Here is a 12,624-nt window from a genome sequence, read left to right as displayed (position 1 = left end):
GGGAAGTTTGAGGTTTAAGCTGTTGATAAAACCAGCAGAAACTGGTGCAACTCAGTGGTGTTGAACACATCAAATTACCACACCAAAGTGAACAACCTTCTCTGCAACAAAGATACATACGAAACACAGAGATAAGACCCAAGTAACACATACAAAACCAAAATACTAAAGTACCTTCAACAGTTGGAAGAGGAGAAGGCACCTGGAGAAGCCTGTCCTCCATTGACTTCAGAACAAAAAAAGAAGAAGCCGCATCTTTGCATAAGCTGCATGGTTCAAAGCGTGGGAAAAGTAGCGGCTTATGGTCTGGAAAATACTGTAGATATTTGGTTAGATTGCAAGAATTTAAGGTTTGTTTTAGAAAACATCAAATGGATATTTAATGGTTTTACGTTATTTTTAACGCTTAATTACAAACTAAAATTACAATAAAATAATGAAATTACCCATGAAGATGACAAATTCACATTGTAAAATGAACAATAATGCTTAAAGTTACAGAAATGTGGTTTTATTAGTTGGTTTTAATGGCATTATTTTTTTTTATTTAAAAAGGCTGTATATGACTATATTAGATGTAATATAACAGTATACAACAATAATTTGATATTTTCAAAACATGTCCAAAAAATAAATAAATAAAAAAATGAGACCAAGCTGAACAAGAACAGCTACAATTTCCCTTTCTCCCTATTTTTACTCAACTGTAGCAGGTAACCATTATTACAGCAATACAGTATTCAAAAATCAATTCAATTAAAATGACTGGTTCTGAAACAAAAAACAAACAATAAAATTCAACTGAACTAGTTATGAAAGAAAATATTAAAATAAATAAATAAATAGTTGAGTTACCAATTTACAGCTTCCTATCCTAGCCAGAAATCATGCCATTTCAAGACACGCAGTAAAAGTTATGGCCAAAAAATTAGTGAAAATGTAGAAGAGGGTTAAAGTTAGTGTAAATAACATAAAAAGTGGTTGGTCTGGCTGACTACTAACACTCATAGATATATATCTATGACTAACACTGGCAGACGCCGCCGCCGGCCATACTTTTGTCATCATAGTTAGCTAACATTTCAATTGACAACATGCTAGCGCTTTTGTCGACTGAGTAAAGTCAGAGGCATGGTGGTAAATAAAGCTAATACTACTCAGCTTCAGTTTGATACTTGCCTTCTGCCTTCGTCCTTCCTCCAGCCTCGACATTAGCTGCTGTTTGCTCCAAGTTTCTGTGACCAAACGGGAACAGCCGCGTGGTGGTTGTTGACATTGTTAAGCGTAACGTCAAAGACGGATGTTCAGTGTCCCAACAGCCAATGGCATGTCTTCTTCTTTTTCTTCTTCTTCTTGTCGTCTTCACGTTTTTGTCTTTTGTGTTTGTGCAGGGAGACGTTGCAGCAGTAAAATGTCTCCTGATTACACGTGTTTTGTTCAAACATACTGTGAAATAATTCAAGACATTGTGATTTACATTGTATTACATTGTATATATATATATATACACACAATAGCCTACAGTGTTAAATAGTTATTTTACTATTAATTTCTCGGTAATTTTAAATGATTTTTTTAAGTTTTAAGTTTTGTTGAATTTTACAGTTTATTCCATTAAATAACAGACAAATATTTGTAAAATAACGATACAGTTGTGAACACATTTTAACAATAAATATATGTATTTCTACTGTTTTTTTGTGTAAAATAACAGAAATATATGTTTTCACACATATTCGTGTTAATTTACAGTCGACGTGTAAAATCAGTCATTTCGTAAATTATTATTATTATTAAATGATATTTTAAAAATACAGAAACTGTCTGTAAAATAAACAGTAAACTTCTGTTATATTGTTTTTTTTTTTTTTTTTTTTTTTTTTTTTTTTACAGTGTAGGATGCCACCAGTGCAACAGTCTCCACTAAACACTCCAATTGTCAATGTCAATTCCATGCTCCCAACTTTCTGTGACGACTTTGGCCGACGACCCCCTTCCTGTTCCACAATGACTGAGAACCAGAGCACAAAGCAAAGTCCATAAAGACCTGGATGAGGAAGAACTGGACTGGTCTGACCTGCTTTCTCTCTAACCTCATTTACTTAAATCTGTTTTTATTATATTTCATTGTGTGTTTAATTCTCATGGCGTTTAATGTAAGGGGGCCTTTGCTGCTGTGAAGGACAAATAAAATCAGTTATTGTTCTTACTGTATGATTTAGACTGGTCCTCAGAAGGACTGATATCTGTAGAAGAGCTGTAATCACATGGTTTCTATCCACTGATGATCTGTGTCAAGAAGTGATGCAGCAACATGAACCAGTCTATGATCCACATCTCACACAGTGGACCAACATTAACCCTTCATGGGGGCCACATTAGACCTGACAGTGTTTCCTTGATCTTCCCTGATTGGCTCAATGAAAACCACATGACAATAAACCTCACTGAGAGGAACCAGGAATCACGTTACCACATATGGTTCCTGGACCCATGGAGGCTTAAAGATTATTCTGTTGATGTTTCAGTGTAAATGTACAGCCATGTCTAACAGTGTGACCATTATTCACTGGGTTCCTCCTCCGTCGTGGCCGAAGGAAAACACAAGTCGACCGTGAACTTTAATGTTTTCAGGAGAAACGTGACCTCTCTCTGGTCTAAAGACGTCCGGTTGGCGGGATGAGAGAGTTGCTGTAACAGGAGACTGGAGGCGAGACACCAGGGGGAATGGAGACCAGTGGATATGACTCACTGGACCCTGGAGACAGCAGCTGTGGTCTGTGGTCAACATCTGGACGGTGGCTCAGCTGTTTCTGTAGGACAAGGACATGTTGTCTGGGAGAAGGTCGACTCTGTCTTCACTCTGGAGCTGCTCTAATGAAATGTCTCATGTCTCACCATTACTCCTCCATCATGACCTCACCTGTTCAGGCAAGAACACAACGCAGCAGTTCATGAACCGTCTATGATCAGCCAGTCGGCTCAGCTGGGACACGTTTTACTTCTGGACACAGAAAAATAAGAAAGGAAAAAAGTTTATGTTTATGACGTTTATGTAAAAGTAAAGGCTGAGGAAACGGAACAGAAGGTGAAGATACAACAGGTTTTCTTAGTTTCATACACTGATGAACTCTGGACTTTGAAATAAATGACCTTGATGTCCAGATAGAGGTCGAGTACAGAAGAGACCTTTAAACCTTTTAAAGAAAGAGACTGAGACACACTGGATGTAAAGAACTCTAACAAAAGTAGGATGAAGGAGAACGGAGGAAGGAGTGAGTCAGAAAAAATAAAACTAAGAGCTTGTTTGGACCTCACATCAGCACCTGGTCTATTGTCAAGTGAGTTGAGATCTCAGCCGACTAACAGCTTAAGGGCACGGTACTAAGTGTATGATCGGAACTTGAATTAATGGCATGTGAAGATATAATACTATGATTTGGGAATGATTCTGAATTAAATTAATTAATTAATTAATTAAATTTCAGTAAAGTGATTGATATACACAGAATGTAAAATGAATAATAGTTGAATCAGTATAACTAAGTGTTGCGAAATCATGAGCAGAATAAGATAAACAGGATGTAGAGGGCCAGCAGTGGGGGGTAAAAGGGGAACTGAAACCTTGTGGCCTAAGAGCAAGTCAGGACAAGTTCAAGAGCATGAAAGTGAGCATGATTAGTGGAAAAGTACAGAAAGAGAACTAATGTCCAAATATTAATCAATAAGTCATGAGTGTAACACCCTTATTGGATAAAAGTAGTAAGGGGGGGAATGTTTAGTCATAAGGATGTGTGGAAAACAGGATGTGTCTCGATTCAGAGAGTATAAAGGATGTAACGCAGAAAGATACTACGGGAACTTCACCTCGGACACAGACTGTGCTGCATGCGGACTGAGCCAACTCCCTCGCAGTACTATTTTGGCTTTTAAGAGTTTGGTCTGGATTCCCCCTGCCTAGCAGACGAAGTTGGATTATCTATCACACTTTGGATTTCTACTACTTCTTGGACTTTGTACGGAGTTGAGGAGACCTATTCGGAATACATTTGTGAAGGATTTAAGGGTTTTTACCAAAGGACAGAGTCATCGTTCATCAGGACTTCCCTATTTTACCAACTCCTTTCGCGGCAGTAAGAGGAACTAGGTTTGGGTGTGGTCGCATCCGCCGTGCGGCTCACTCGATGCCTGCTCTACTTTAAAAAGGATTTTTGGACAGTTTTGGACATTTTCACATTACCCCTACTTCACCTGCTTGGATCATAAGTAATTCTTTTTGATTAATTGATTTTTAGAACAGAATCTTAAGAGAGATATTTCTGATTAGGTATCACATGATTGAGGTTTTAATTGATTTTAAATACTCATATCTTATGTTAACCAATGTCTGATTTTTGATTGAATTAATTGAGCTGTTGCAAACCGCTATTGCTGAACCTGCAAATAAAATTTGGCTCTAAAGGTCAGAAGTCTTTGCTGACGATTATTTCTCCCTTTTTGCTGGTACTCAAGCCAGTAAAACTATAGGCAATCTTAATGGTAGCTCCGACACCTTGCTCTTATCGGTCACACTAGTCGTTTCCACTTAAAACTATTTTTATGTCCCTAGGGCTTCCAGCCTAGCCCTTAAATTATAACCTGGCACGTACCAAGTGCACAGATCCATTAGGGGTAAGCCACCACAACTGACGGGACTCAACTTCGGACCCAGCTGCGGGAAGCCTCCCTGACTGGCGGTTCCGGGGGAAGTGAGGAAGCGGGGCAGACGTCAGAACTAAGGGTGGTTAGAAGCCAGGCGAGTTACCCCGTCTACAGCTTGAGTAGTGCTATCATTGAATTTGGTTGGAGTAATACTCCGCAGACGTGAAGCCATAACCCTATAGTAAACGGAGAAGCTGTTATACCTGTTCCGGGATCTAACACTATGCTGATCCATTTACCTAATTAATTAATTAAACTGTGTTTTCCACATATTATCTCAGTCTGTGTATAACTGAGCAGCAGCGCCACCATGTGGTCAGTAGAATATTGTATCAGCTGCTGTCTCTGATGGATCTCTACCTACCACTGGACCAGAACCAGGACCACATGGTTGGTGACTTGGAGACATGATCCAGATGGAAAGACTCTCACATGTTAAGATGTTGTTTATTTTAGACAAAGCTCAGATTTGAACTGAACCCTGGAAGCTTCCATCTTCAGAAGAATGAACTTCTCTCATGATGAAGGAAATAAAGACACCAGGAGTTATTGAGGAAATAATGATCCATGTCTTTATCGTCTAACTAAACAATTGGTTCCACATATGGATCAAATCCTCAAGGAAACAATGAGTTTGTGTTCTTGCCCTCTGACCTGCTGCCTCTCCAGACTCTGTCAGGCTGATGAATGGAACCAGTCTGTGTGTGAAGCTGACTTTGACCAGCCGGATGCAGAGGTGGTCTATGGGGAGCTGGGCTGTGAGGGGCTCTTTCAGTCCTCCAGGGGGCACTCCTTGGGTATGTGGAGGCCCCAGAGTGCACCAGAGGGTTCTAGTGTGGAGACAATGAGTCTTCTCTCCTTGACTGTAGAAGCTCAGACTCAGATAGAAACATCCGACTGGACTCTGAAGACAGCATCTGTGGTCTGTGGACATCTGGACTGTGGCTGAGCGGTTTCTGTCGGAAGAAGAAATGAGGCCTCGTACAGATCTGTGTGGTTGATCAGACCTAAGTGTATAAAGTCTGAATCTGCTCTGAGGGACTGCATCACGTTAGACGTCTCCACCAGTAATGTGAAAACTTAACAATAAAAAAAAAAAACATCACATTAAAAATAAAAGAAATCTGTGAAACATAACTACACTCAACTCTACACCAGCAGAACAAGAACTCACAAGGAAACTGAGGCAATGTCTTGATCAACAAAAATGAAACACAAACATGAATTATACACAAAGTAAAAAAAAAAAAAAAAACTGAATGTAATAAAAGTCTTAATGATTCTTTGAAACAACTACAGTAACGTCAGAGCTCCACTAGAGGGAAGCACTCCCCAGTTTAACAGATGAGATTAGATCAATGAATAAAGGGTCCATTTGACAAGGACTAAGAGTTTAAAAGAAAAAATACGTAATCAAATTAAAAGACACAAAGCTTGCAATTCTAATCAATTTTCTTTCATGTTTAAATAAAGTCTTTTTAAAATACTTTTTTACCAACAGAGTGCCTTTGCAATCTGCTTTTACATAATCTAATTATTATAGGCATGAACACAGACTGCAGAGCATGGTTGGTGTTTAATGTAGGAATAATCCAGACAGAAACGCAGTACGACTGGAGCTATCAACTTTATGGGGGTGTAGAGTCATCTCAGTTTAGTTAGAGATGATAGAGGTTTGTGTTGTTGTATTGGAAGGAAACAGTTTTCAATTTGTTTGAACATTTTGACATGAATGTGAATGTAAATATGATGATCTCCAGTCTGAGTTGTACTGTAGAAGACAAACTCATGGTAGAACCGTTGTTTCATTTGGTCCTTTTATTTCTGTCTGCCCTCTGATCTGCTGTCTTTCCAGACTCTGTCAGGCTGATGAATGGAACCAGTCTGTGTTCAGGTAGACTGGAGGTGAGGTTTGACCAGTCCAACCAGGGGTGGTCCTCGGTGTGTGAAGCTGACTTTGACCAGCCAGATGAAAAGGTGGTCTGTAGGGAGCTGGGCTGTGGGGCTCCTTCAGTCCTCGAGGGGGCGCTCTATGGGGAGTACGTGGCTCCAGAGCAGACCAGAGGGTTCTAATGTGGAGGCAATGAGTTTCATTCCTGGACTGTAGAAGGTCAGACTCCGCTAGAAACACCTGCTCTCCCGGAAAAGCTATAGACTCGCCTGCTCAGGTAGAAGAGGAGCTGCAGCTTTGATTTAGTTTATTTCTGTTCTGATCAAACTGATTCATTCTTTTACCCAGAAGCCATCAGGCTGGTGGGAGGAGGCAGTCACTGTGCAGGTACACTGGAGGTGAAACATCAGGAAGAATGGAGATCAGTGAGTTACCCTCACCAGACCCTGAAGGAACCATCTGTGGTCTGTGGACATCTGAACTGTGGCTCAGCTGTTTCTGTGAGTCCTCATACAGATCAGATACGACTGTATCCAGTCTGGATCTCATCTGAGGGACCGTGTCGCTCCAGGTTACTCTTCCTACATTATGAATCTCACCTGCTCAGGTAAACACATCTCTGACATCATGATGACATCTGTTTATGTTGTTGAGGAAGAAATGTCGTTCAAAGACACAAACTCTGACTTGACATGAATTCAAATCAGTTTATTTGCAACAAAAACCTCAGGATTAAGAAGTTTTGAATGTTGTGGTTGAAGACCTTAATCCAGTAGCATCGGTTAGAGTTACAGCACAAGGGCAGCTTCAGAGGTTAAGACTGGGGTTGAGAGGATGAGAATGAACAAACAGGAAAATTGTAAATGTAAAAGTGTTAGGGTTAGAGTTAGCATTAACAAAAACCTTGGTCAAATTCTTGTCCACTGTTTTGGAAACTTAAGTTTTCAGCTTCCTTCAATAAAGAGATAGATTCCAGTGAGAATTACAGAGACAGGATGCATTTAGTATTTTTTTTTTAAAAGTTTTGGTGCAGGAAGAAAATAAGAGATGGTGTGAGACCCAGAGGCGTCCGTATCTCTGAAGTTCACAGAGAATTAACAACACTTGTATGTTCCTCTAAACAGAGGAAGACCAAGATTCACCATATGTGCCATATATAGAGTTGTTCTCTACAACAGATGGTCACTAGATGTTAATCAGGTCCACATATCTTGTCTATCTTGACATTTATGGCACGTGCATGGAAGAAATCCCACATCCAAAGCATACCCTTCTCTCTAGGCTCCCACACATCTACACTTATGTAAAAGAAAATACAAAAGACGTATGAGAATATATAAGATTTTGGTACATTTATATTAGACCACCTTCCCTAGAGCATATAGTTTGACCACTTTAATGAGGTGGAATACAGCTGCAACAGTCCTTCCTTGAAGAGACTATGAACAGAGTGAATATGATCTCACCTTTCCATCTCCTCCAGACCTGCTGGTTTAGCCAGTCCTCTCTGTGTCCATGGACGTGGTCTCTGAGGCCGACCAGCAGAGGTCTCAGGTGTTCATCCAGCATCAGTATTCAGGAGGCTTCTTTCAACTCACCTTCATCTCCTCCAATAAAGCAAACAACTACACCCAGCCAGCTGTCAATTAAATTCAGTTTTATTTACATAGCGCCATTAACAATACAAATTGTCTCAAGACACTTCACAAAAACCAGCCTGAGGGAAAAACTCCCTTTAACAGGAAGAAACCTGGAGCAGAACCAGCTCATATGGAGGAACCATCTGCTGAAGACCAGCCGGGTAGAACCAGAGAAGATAGAGAGAGAAGAAGAACAGGAGAAACAAGATAAACAAACTTCTGTCATAGATACAAACATCAAGCTGAAGGAAACATGTAGGATCTAGTAATATAACACATAGCTGATGATCTGTGACAGTTTGTGAGTATAACAGGAATCATGGTCAGGTTGGTGAATAGTTCATCTAGGTAGGAGTGGACACCTGGAGGAGGACATGAAGACTGGGACAGATGTAGTTTATGGAGCTCCACAGGTCTGATACACAGACTCCAGACCATGAAGACTGGGCTGGTTGATGAGGCCACGGCAGCAGATGTAGCTTAGAACTCCACAGGTCAGATATTCAGCACTCCAGACCAGAGACCCTGACAATAAAACTCTGCAGCGTTTTGAATCAATTGGAGGCTTTTTAAAGAGTATTTTAGAGCCAGACAGTAATGAGTTACAATAATCCAGCCTGGAAGACACAAATGCATCAACTAGTTTTTCCGCATCACTCTGAGAAAGGATGTTCCTAATGTTGATGATATTACGAAGGTGGAAGAAAGCAGTCCTGGTCACCTGCTTTATGTGAGAATTAAAGGACATATCCTGGTCAAATATAACACCAAGGTTTTTCACAGTAGTACTGGAGGCCAAGGTAACGCCATCCAACAAAAGTAGGTGATTAGATAATGAATCTCTGACATGTTTAGAGCCAAATACAATAACTTCTGTTTTGCCTGAGTTTAAAAGGAGAAAGTTACAGGTCATCCAGGCCTTTTGTCTTTAAGGCGCTTGGAGTTTAACCAACGGATTAGTTTCATCTGGTTTCGTGGATAAATATTGCTGGGTATCATCTGCTTAGCAATGGAAGTTTATGCTGTGCTTTCTAATAATACTGCCTAAGGGAAGCATGTATAATGTGAATAATATTGGTCCTAGCACAGAACCCTGAGGAACCCCATAGCTTACTTTGGTATATATAGAAGAATTGTTGTTTACATGGACAAACTGGAATCTGTCTGACAGATATGATTCAAACCTGTTAATAAAGATAAGTTTATCTGATTTAATATGGAGGTATTAATTAATTCCTTAATTGAAAAACCTCCTTGAGCAACTTAGTTGGGATGGGGTCTAGAAGACAAGTTGATGGTTTAGACGCTGTAATAACTGAAGTGAGCTCAGGAAGATCAATTAGAGAGAAAGAATCCAAATATTGACTAGGTACTACAGAGGTTTCTAATGCCACTGTACTTACATCTTTGACAGATGGAAGGGTGCTATGAATTTTACCTCTAATTCCAACATTTTTTTTTAATAAGGAGGTGGAATATATGTCAATGAAAGCACATGTCAGAGCAAGAGCTAAGGGCTACATTGAGTCGCTCCTGAAGCATGAGACTGTGCTTACAGCCCAGATATTCTTGAGGATCTTTGAGATCACCTCACCACTCTCCAGATACCTTCAGACTAGCAACATGGACCTAATCACTGCTCATCAGCTTGTATTAGGGCCATAGATAGCCTAAAAACAAGCACCAGGGACATAGATGGTGTGACAAAAGCAGCAAATGTATTTGCTGAGTGGGGAAACGCTGGAGGAGAGCAGATCCAAAGACATGGTTCAGGTGGATCTACCTAAAATAAAGATCAGAAACAGAAAGACCATGCCAGGTGAGGCAGCAGAGGAACGGCATGAGTTGAGTGCAGAGGATCAGTACAGGGTCAAAGTGTACAATATTATTTTGGACACAGTCACTGAGCATTCAGACTCGCTTTTCAGCAAATGGAGCCCTTTATAATGATTTATGCCTTGACCCAAGAAACTTTGGTACGCTAAGAGAAAGGGGGCTTCCATCTGAGTCACTCCAACAGCTCAGTAAGTGCCTCCTTAGGTTTGATAACAGAGCCACACCTGGACGGCTGAAGGCTGAGCTCTGTAGTCTTGCCAGCCACTGGGAGAGACTTAAGTTGCTCCATTTGGAGTCATACACTGTCTGGACTGCAGAAGAGACAGAAAATGAGGAAAACATGGAGCTGAAAAACACCAGCTGTACCTCATATAACTGCAAATTGTGTTTATCACATACTCTCCAAATACAACGTACTGACTGATGCCTAGGCTAGAAGTTCCTGCTGACACCGTCTTTCAGTCAAGTGGCCTGTGAGAGAACATCTACTAGTTTGTGAAGAACAGACTGAGGAGCACACTGACACAGGAGCATCTTGAGGCATTTATGCTAATGTCAACAGAGAAAGAGACCCTGATGATTTTAGACAATGATGCAGTCATAGACAGAGTTACAGAGAGCAGTGTATCGCTCAAACAGTTGCTGATGAAGTAAGTTAGGACAGTTTCCTTTTGTTGGGAGGGTTGGGAAGATAATAAAAACATGAAAGAGCTGAGAGTTCAGATGAACAACATGTTAACAGAGAACAAGATTAATAGAAATAGTTTTGTGTATAAACAAATCAGTGTTGATAAATTAACCAGAGAAAATTAGAGCAGAAGGTGAACATCTAAACAGGTCAGAAAAATGTCCTCACACTGTTTAGATAATAAGGACAGGAGGAAAAGAAGGAGAGGCAGGAGGAGGAGCAGGAGGAAGAAGAGTAATAGGAGCAAGAGGAAGAAATGGAGGAAGAAGAAGTGGAGGAGAAGGAGGAGGAAGAAGAAGAAGAGGAGGAAGGGAAAGAGGAGGAAAAGAGGAGGAGGAGAAGAAAAAGAGGCTGTTTAAATTAAATTATGGTTCTACTTGTGTCCTTCATGCGATCGGATAAAAGGCTTCTCCAAACCAAGCTCCTGGGCTGAATCACAACCCCAGCCCACCCCTGGTTACAAGTAACTGTTATATTTCTTTTTACACACTTTTAGGTCACTTTACATGACACACACATTACCTATTATATGTAACTTAACTCTGAGATATTTCCGTGCGTAGAAAAGTGTCTAGATGCTTTGCCCAACGTACGTAGCCTATGCTGGTGTGAGTCATTTCTACTTTTACCTCGTCAGTCTTAAACGCTCGTTGCTCAAACTCCTCCCAAACAATAATTGGGAGTGTGTCTCTATTTTGCCATTTTTTTGCATCACTTTCAACAATAGTGACTGCGACTTTCGCCAAAACGTTCAAAGAATTCTGTCAAATTTTCACCAAACACAAGTCATATAAATGTTTGTGTTACAGCCTTGGTCAGGGTGGTAACAAACAGGGAGATCACATACAGTGATAAAGTCAACCAAATGTGATTTATTTAAATTAACCACAGAAATAAACTAAAAAGATAGAGTGTGTAAATATGAAGAGGATCAGTAGTGTAATTTTGGTTACAAGTGTATATTTAATAGCTTCTAGTTGTAGCCAGACGTCAATGAGAAAAGTCTTAAATCCTTCGTCTTAAAACCTCCTCAGTTTATCTAAAATTTATCTAAAAGAGAATACAAAGGATACATGGGAATGTATAAGTTATTGGTACATTTCCATTAGACCACCTTCCCCAGAGCAAACAGTTTGACCACTTTAATGAGGGGGAATACAGCTGCAGTAGTCCTTTCTTGGAGAGGCTGTGAACAGAGTGTCTCGGTTTGGCCATGTCTGACTCCCACTCACGACATTCGGAAAGATGATAAATATGTGAACTGAAGAAGGATGTGAAGTTGACACTGCTAGAAAAATGTGAACAGGAAACAGTTGTGAACATTATTTCTATTAGAGATTCAAAGTTGTTTTGGTTCAAATTTGGTTGCAATCAGTTTGTTGTTTTGTTGTGATTTTTTTTTTTTTTTTTTTTTTTTTTTGCCATTGGTGGTCATTGCCCTTTATTTCTACTGTAAGATACTGTATACACCAGCCTGAGTTGACTCAAGAGAAGCATGACACAGTAAATCATGGTAAATGCTGTCATGTCTCTTCAGGCCAGCAGGAGGCAGAGGGAGAACAGACAGGAGGACATTGAGCTGACTGAATGTGACCTCTGACCTCTAAAGAACATGGAGCTCTGGGACCAGATCAGGACGTCCAGCCAACTCATGTCACATCCTGATCAGATCATCATCCGCTTAATAAAAGTATTTATATTTCTAGAGTGATAAAGAAACAATATATAGGAATTATTCTCTGGATTATTGAATCTCTAAAAGTTCTTTCTAACTTCTCTGCCATGTCTGTGATTCTATTAAACACTCCTGTGGTCCAAACACACAACACAATTCAGATCTAAACACAAACAAATCAAGAAGTCAGGAG

General features: G+C 40.1%; 1 pseudogene; it reads left to right on the top strand.

Annotated features, from left to right (window-relative positions):
* The first annotated feature begins 5,329 nt into the window (after nt 1-5,329).
* Nucleotides 5,330-8,089, top strand: LOC124996987 (annotated as a pseudogene).
* Nucleotides 8,090-12,624: the final 4,535 nt, after the last annotated feature.

This window comes from Mugil cephalus, chromosome 19 (assembly GCF_022458985.1).
Source record: "Mugil cephalus isolate CIBA_MC_2020 chromosome 19, CIBA_Mcephalus_1.1, whole genome shotgun sequence".
Classification (NCBI taxonomy): domain Eukaryota; kingdom Metazoa; phylum Chordata; class Actinopteri; order Mugiliformes; family Mugilidae; genus Mugil; species Mugil cephalus.
This window is presented reverse-complemented; position numbering and strand designations above follow the sequence as displayed.